Source organism: Callithrix jacchus, chromosome 3, assembly GCF_049354715.1.
Source record: "Callithrix jacchus isolate 240 chromosome 3, calJac240_pri, whole genome shotgun sequence".
NCBI classification, from domain to species: Eukaryota; Metazoa; Chordata; class Mammalia; order Primates; family Cebidae; genus Callithrix; species Callithrix jacchus.
Window position 1 is genome coordinate 158,241,097 of NC_133504.1, and position 8,770 is coordinate 158,249,866.

At 37.1% G+C, this 8,770-nt stretch overlaps 1 non-coding gene across 1 annotated transcript; it reads right to left on the reverse strand.

Moving 5' to 3' along the window:
* Window positions 1-393: 393 nt before the first annotated feature.
* On the reverse strand, window positions 394-499 carry LOC118152511 (U6 spliceosomal RNA). The gene has a single exon (XR_004741271.1). It is a non-coding gene; the product is annotated as a U6 spliceosomal RNA (small nuclear RNA).
* Between the last annotated feature and the right edge of the window lie 8,271 nt (window positions 500-8,770).

The following is an 8,770-nucleotide window of genomic DNA, read 5'->3' on the forward strand; positions in this document are numbered from 1 at the left end:
TCTGGGTCCTATAGTCTGTTCCACTTGTCTATGTGCCTGTTTTTATACCTGCACCCTGCTCTTTTAGTTACTGTAGCCTTTATTATAATTTGAAGTCAGGTAGTGTGATGCCTGTAGCTTTTGCTTTTTATTTTTTCCTTGCTTAGGATTGTGTTTGTGGCTATACAAGCTTTTTTTGGTTCCATATTAATTTTAAAATAGTTTCTTTTTTCTAATGCTGTGAAGAATGTCAATGGTAGTTTAATGAGAATAGCATTGAATCCATAAATTGCTTTTGGCAGTATGGACATTTTCACGATGTCAATTCTTCCTATGCATGGAATGATTTTTTATTTGTTTGTGTCATCTCTAATTTCTTTAGCAGTGGTTTGTAGTTCTTCTTGAAGAGGTCCTCAAAATATGGAATGCTTCATAAATTTTGCATCATCCTTGCACAGGGGTCATGCTAATCTTCTCTATATTGTTCAAATTTTAGTATATATGCTGCTTAAGTGAGCATTATTAAAGATTTTCTACAAACAATATCACATATATACAGGTAGCCCTAAAATTCTATCTTGCATGGCCACATTTTCAAGACGATATTATTTCTTAATCATATCCTATCTTTTTCTACACTCAATGTATTTTCTTCTAGTCAAAAATATTTTTAAAATTGGGACTTGAAGGCTATGGTTGTAGGACACAATTATATTTGCATCTTAATTTTTCAGTATGATAGTTGTACTTATTTGTATGTGTTTGTAAAGTCAGCAGTATAACAATAATAGATCACATAAATGATAGTGGTCCCATGAGATTACAGTGGAGCTGAAAAATTCCTGTCACCTAGTGATATCATAGCCATCTAAACATAATGGTTCAATGCGTTGCCTACATATTTGTGGTGATGTTGGTGTAAACAATCCTACTATGCTGCCATTTGTACAAAAGTATAGCATGTACAATTACATACAGTATACAGTACATGATAGTGTCACGAGATCCTGGGGGTGTTGCTTTTCTGGCCAGAAACCTCCGTGGCCAGTGGTGCCTTTGCCTGGGTTTTGCTCAGGCCTGTTTGGCTCGTTGCACCCATTCAGCCTGGCAGGCTGTGTTCAAATTACACTACTGGCCTGGATTCCACACCTGCCAAGTGTGCAAAATAGGTGTCATTTCCTTGTGAGACTGCGGCTGGACCAGGCATACTCCAAGCAGTCTCTGTAGCTGGCACTGGGGAATGTGATGCACCCAAAAGCTGGGAGATTCCAGGAACCACAGAGTCCCCAAGAGGATGTCACAGCCCTGGGTCAGGGAGCTGCTAGGTCTTGGGTCCCCAAAGGGCTGGAGCTCATTTCTTTTTCTCTCCTCTACTTCTCATTACCTGCATCATGGCAAGCACGGGGTGAGTTTCAGCCCTCTTTGTCTTACAGCTCTTTCAGCCCTGCCATTTGCTGAGTCCTGTTTCTAGGAAGAATGAAGCACATGAACAAATGGAGGGCGAGCAAGGCAAAGTGGTGCATTATTGACAGAACAGCTCAGAAGGGACCCACAGTGGGTAGTTCCTCTCCTCAGGCAGGCCATCTCGATAAGTGTCCAGCTGTCAGCAGAGTGAAGACCCACAGTGGGTAGCCCCTCTTCACCAGCAGGTCCTCCAAACACCCTTTTAGCTCTGAGCAGACTAGGCAGAGAGGAAACCCACAGTGGGCAGGTCCTTTCCACAGGCAGGACATCTTGACTTCTGTTCAGCTCTCAGAGGAGAATGGTTTTTAAGGGATTCAGAGGGGAGGAAGTGTGTGCTGATTGGTCCATGGGCAGCCATGAGTGTGCCTGGAAAAAGCACCATATGTTCTCACTCCAGTCTATGGAACTGGCAGCCTGTCCCAGGCCTGAAGATGGGGCTTCACTTGGGAACCACTCCTTTCTACCCAGGAGCTTGTCAGCTTCTTGCTGCCATCACCATGCCATCCACAGGTCCAGGCTGTTTAGGCCAAGGTGTGCCTACCGGTCTGTGCTGGAGCCATCCTTAATAACCCCCTCAGCCTCTCTCCTGTATTGTTGGGGCCCAAAGTTTGGAGGGGACCAGGGCAGCAGAGAACTGGCATGTCAGCACCACCCTGAGCACAGGCACACCTGGATGGGTTGTAACAGGCACCTCAGCTCAGCCACAACTTTGTTCCAAAATCAAAGTGGGAGCCTGGAGTAGGGAGAGTCCAGGCATCAGGTGCAGGCCCTTCTGAGCCTGTAGGGGTGGGAGCCTTCCCAGAGAGCACAGGGATGCCTGGGTCTGCAGTTGTGGCTGGCAGCTGCAGCTACACCCAGGGAGGCAAGGTGCCTACCCTTCCAACTTGCAAGCGGGCAAGGCTTTCACCTGTTCCCAGCTCCTGCTGGCTCAGTGGAGCACACAGTCCTGGCTGCGCCTCTCTCTCTCTCTGCAGCCCATGTCATGGCAACTGCTACTGCAGATGGGCCGCTGCTTCCATGAATAATAATAATAATTGACTGTGTTACTGGTTTATGTATTTACTATATTATATTTTTTATCATCATTTTGGAGTATACTCTTTGTACCTATAAAAAGGTTACTGTATAATAGTTTGCTGTGTTACATTGCCAGCAGCCTCATACATCTCATTTATGGTGTAACTTGATTGCTCCATTTTTTCTTGTGCTTGGTTTAATCTCAGGTTCTTTTGTTCCTCCTGGTCCCTAAGCACACAAAATCCATGACTAATGTCAATAGGTGGTGTTGTCAATAAGTGATTGACTGGGAAACAAAAGTGATTAAGGACTACAAAGGTGGAAAATCAGAGGTGGTTATTGCTCATCAGTCTCATTTTGTCATAGCTACAATCATGAAGAACAAGAACAGAATGATAGAAGTTGTTTAGGAATCTGCTTGATTGAAGGCAAACAGGCTTACAAAACTTTGAGAATTACTTAGATTAGATGTGGAGAAACTTCTCATGACTGGTTTTAAAAGTAGACACAGAATTGTATCCTTCTAAGTATTGTGACAATCACAGCCAATGCAAAAAGTTTGTTTGCATCATTGAAAGAAAGAGTGAAGTTATTCCAGTTTCTAGCTTGGATGCAATTCTTGCTTTGATGCAAGCTTACTTATATGTATTCTTTTAAATTCTATTATTATTATTTTTATTTATTTGAGACAGGGTCTCACTGTCATGTAGGCTGGATTGCAGTGTCACAAACATGGCTCCCTGCAGCTTTGACCTCCTGGGATTGGGTGATCCTCCCACCTCAGCCTCCCAGTATTTTTGCCTCTGGTTTCTATGGATTTTTCTTGCTATCTCTCCAGCTCAACAATGTATTTGAAAATTATTTTTAAGACATGACTTATGAAGCATGTTCAAATATAATTGTTATTCTAGAGCCTATCTTCAGACAACTAGTCTATCATTTTTTTCAGAAACTGATAACCTATTTTGATGTAAAACAGTGTTGTATTTTATTAGGACCAGAATATTTAACTCACTCTATTGTATTTCAGGTCCTAAGAACCAATTAATGGAATCAAAACTAATTTGGGAAAGTAAATTCATTTATGAATCTGATTTATGCCATGTCAATTCAGATTTCTTAAATATAGAGTCTATGTATACAGCATGCCAATGGGTCTTGACTTTTTATCCAATTTGCCAGTCCGTGTCTTTTGATTGGGGCATTTAGCCCATTTACATCTAAGGTTAATATTGTTAGCAAGGACACACATAGGTTCAAACCTTTAGATTCTGAATAAACTAAACCATAGCTCCTCTAGGTCTCTAAGCTTACTGATTCACCCTGTAGTTCTTGGCACTCACCAGCCTTTATAATTGCATGTGCCAGTTGCTCATAATAAATCTTTCTATATACATGTGTGTATATGTGTGTGTTCAATTGGTTCTGTTTCTCTGGAGAACCCTGACTGATACAAAGTTATAAATATTTCAACTGGAAAAAATATAGAAGTGACTTCACTATGTATGTTATTTTTGGTGGGGAGCAAAAGATGACATCATAAACATAACTCAAGGCAAAGTTTTTTTTACTACAAATGCAAGATGAAGAAAAACCTTTTTAAATGCTTTCTTTACATGCTATGATTTTTCCTTGAGAGAGTTCCTGTTAATGATATATATTAAAAACTAATAGTATATTTCTATTAGTTAACACTATGTATAAACAAGCCACTAGCATCAGATAACACATTATCTCATAGTCTTTTATGCATTTAGCTTTTCAAAGGATTAGAGTGTGCATTGTTTTGCTGAAATAGAGATATTTTTACTTTATTGGATCATTTTCATAATTTTTTGATAACTGTATAATTAAGCAAAGGCACATTCCAAAATGTAGCTCTTTATATTATGTAGAATATGAAAAATTGCTAAGTGATCACCCTAGTAGTTTAAAAAATAGTAAAGCTATGAATGAAGCCATTATACATATTCTCATGACAAATATCCTACAAAATATAAATCAAATAAATAACAGCACTTATGAAGAAATTAAATTTTAAGCAGATGTTACTGAAAACATACTTGAGGTGTTTATGTTAAAATGTTTGCAAAAATCAGAACAGAATGCAAATGGTTGCTCATGTATAAAATGTTTTTTACATACTTTTTTTTAACTGGGACTAGAATCAGACAACACACAGTCCACATTTCTAGATACACAATTTAAAAAATGATTTTTCATTATTTGAAATAAAACAAATATACTATACCACACTTTAAAAGCTTTTACGAGCTTTAAACTATTTTCAGGTTTTACCAAGACATCTCCATTGCCTAATTTGTTTAGGGTAAATACTTCTGCTATTTGAATACCTTCATTCAAGTCAGTTCTGTACTGTCTACAGATTATCATACATTCCTAAAGAAGTAAAATTTTGAAGTGTATGTAACTATTGTCATACTCCTTAAAACCATCTTCAAAGTGTCAATTCTTGTCCTGGTCTAGGTGAACCTGTGTTCCACCCACTGTGTTTGAATTTCTATATTGACAATACTCAGGTATTCCTGGTGACGAAAATTCTAGTTCTCTTTTCCTTATACGCTTGATATTGACTTGATATCACCTAGATATTAATCTATTTCTTTGTAACTGTAATATAGAGCTACCATCATTCTGGTTTGTTCTTAGGAAAGTACAGACAATAAACAAGATGATTTGATTTTCAGTAAAGCTCTCTTATTCCCTTGCATACCTTAATGCACTTCTTGCCCCTTTATTGCATGAGCTTTGATTTCTTTTTCATGGTATTTTCATCAAAATCTCTGCTACTGCCATCATCATTTTTATTTTGGGAGCCACTCTTCTTTTTTTTTTTTTTTCTTTTTCAAAATCACTGTCATTGCCTGACACTTTTACTTCATCTTAGTTTACTGCAGTTTCACTCTCAATAATGCCATCTGCCTGATTCTGTAGAAACTATTTCACTGGAACAATGACATGAACACACACACACACACACACACACACACACACACATATTTAGCAGTTTTCTTAGATACTTAGGATTCTATTTCCAACCTCTTCTTTGACCTGTTCTTGTCAGTATCAACTTGCCTATTTCTTTGCAGTGCAGATAAGTTGATTTTTCTCAAACTTATGCCATTGCCTGCCTTGAAAATTTAACCAATTCTGCTTTTAAGAGTCTTCTGTGATACTATCCTTTTAATCTACCATTTGTAATGTTTGCTTTATAATCACATAAGAAAGCTTCTCAAGTATAGTTATTCATATTTCTCATTCCCAAGGTCAATAGGTGGTGATGATATGATTGTTTAGATTTCTATAAATTCTGGATAATTTCAATGTTCGAATTTGTAATTAAAATCCATTTCCACCATTCTCCTCAACAACAGTGAGTGGCAAATGTTGATTGAAGAGATGAAGATACAGGAGCTATCTCATAAGAAAGCTTCATAAAGTTTCTAAGGATACCAAGTTTGAAACAAAATATTTGTTTCTCAACTTTGGTCCATTTTTATTTTTTGGTAGATTATATAATTCAGTTGATGAAGTACTACACGACATTATATTAACATAAATTGTTGATCTTTGTCAAGGATCTAAGGAATTTTAGTCCCGTCCCTATAAGACAACAACAGAATTCTATTCATCAAACTGGGTAGCTAAATCAGGCTTCATTGTTAATCATCTCTTATCAGCTATAATATTAGAATATAATCACTTAATATGCTTGGCGGATTGTTGTTATATTGGGGCTCAAATTCAGGTAAAATTCAGAGCAAAATATTATATACTTACATTTTGAATTTGATGAAAAATGATACAAAAATCTATCATATATATATATATATATATATATATATATATATATATATTAGGATCTTGTCTCCTCTTTAGCATATTGATAAAACCAAGAACTTGAAAAAACTGAATAGAAAACCATAAATTTCAACACACATTGAGTAGAACTCAAAATTGAACTTTTCTGATTGACTTTTAAAACTATTAAAGCATTGCTAAAGTTTATGCCTCAAGGCCTTGCTATATTGTCAAATTCTATGTTTTCAGGACTCTTCATCAGTTAAAGTAGTGTAAGCTTTGGCTGCCCTCATGAATATCACTTTATTTCATGGTTTCCTTGAATAGTATTTAGTAACAGCAATGATAATTTTTAGAACCTTTCTTCTACAGTTCTTTCTTTAAAGCTTAAAATGTCAAAAGAATATTTTCTTGATACCATTTGGAATCTTTGTATGCAAGAAATGAAATCACCAACTCTTTGGAAGCACAACTTATTTTTTATCTTTGGAAATAATATTTTGCTAATGATGCCACACAGACCTTGCCTACGTTTTGTAATATTCTTTAACTGAATTTTCTCAGTCTTCTGGTCAGGCTGTCTGATGGTGGCATGTCTGGGCATGAACCTCATGAGGGAGGTGAAGAAGCTGTTCCTGCTGACACAGTATTGGAGCTGCGTCCCCACCATGGCACCCTCCTGTGCGCTGCTGCTGCTACTTTTCCAGCACACCAGCCTCATGAGACGCACTTCTGACTGTGCTGTGCTGCTGTTGCCATTTCTAGCTCACCTATTTCCCTTTTTATTTTAACTTTTACTTTAGGTTCAGGGATACATGTGCAGGTTTGTTATATGGGTAAAATTGTGTCACAGGAGTTTGTTGTACAGATTATTTTATCACCCAGGTACTAAGTCTAGTACCCAATAATTATTTTTTGATTCTCTCCCTCCTCCCTTCCTCCACCCTCAAGTATGCCTCAGTGTCTGTGGTTCCCCTCCATGCATGTGTCCATGTGCTGTCATCATTTATCTCCCACTTCTAAGTGTAGCTCACCTATTTCTAACATTGAGCTCAAAACCTTATTGTAAACGTTCTATTTATGCCACAGGAGTGTTTCTCAAAATGTCCAATTTCAGTATCTCTGTCTCCTGGGATGCTCCCCCAATATGTAGATTTCAAGAAGTCAGACCAACTGGATCTGAATCACGTAGAGCTGGGTCTACAGTATAAAAATTTAATAAGGCTTTGGTAAAAAGTGTGAGGAATGCTGTACTTGTGAATGAAAGTTTGACTGATCATCGTATGTTTTTGCCTTTAATGAGAAATGTGAGGCAGTTAAGCTGCTGAGAAGAGAGGGGAAGGTAAACTTGAGGCACAGAATAGAAAAGTACTGTACTCTGATCTAAGTAATTTAATTATGCACCTATTCAACAAATGTTTATCAAGTCCCTGTTATAGTCTAGACACAGCTCAAGGACCCAGGTATAGTATCATATGTACTAGTGAATACAGTGTAAAGAATCCTTCCCTTCATGGGACATGGAGTGAGCCTGAGGAGTAAGAAGATTAAACAAAGAATTTTACAATTTCCTTCAAGTAGTTTGGTAAGTTGAACAGCAAAATTTCTCTCTCTATATATAATTGTTTTTACCTGAGTATAAAATTCTGCTCCAAAACAGGAAAACTAAGGGTTGCTGCCCATTACACTATCATTTCCCAAGGGAAAGAGCAACATTGAAAACTAAAGTTTTTAGCTACAATGACTCAAATCCTTTTTCTAAGAGCTGTTTGAAGTACAACATTAATGCTGTTTATGGCACTACGTGTTGCTATTAACCCAGGAACAGCAATAAAACACACAGAACACCTGTCATGAATTACACCAGGCCTGGTGGCTGTGAGAGCCACCAATGCAATAGGCCTAAGTGTGGCTTTTTATTGTTCAGTGCTCCATTATGTATACATTTAAAATATTTTTAGTTTTATTGAGGTGCCATTGATGTACAACAAAATGTACAGTTTGACAATGATGTCTAACAGTGTGAAACCACCACCACAATCAAAATAATAAAAAATTTCATCAGTCCTAAATGTTTCCTCATGTTTCTTTGAAACTCATCTTCCCCTTTGTTATATCTCCAGATAGCAATGGATACAATCTTAATATCTATACTAGTTTGCATTTTCAAATATTTAATGCAAATGGAATCACACAGCCTACCTTTCAAGAAAAAATGCACAGCATAATGATTTTGAGAATTGTCTATGTTTTTTGTAATCAATAGTTCCTTTATTCTGTTGTGGTGAAAAAACACCATGAAAACATGGGTTTCTTAGTTCCACACAATATGAAACACACATTTTCACAAAATTTTTGGGGTTTAGGACATTATTGCTAACTGTGAGTATGTTATACAGCAGACGTCTAGAACTTCCTCATAGTTTCTATTGCTTTGTACTATTTTTTCTTCTAAAGTTTCTAATATTCTGTTAAAAGGTATCTTTAG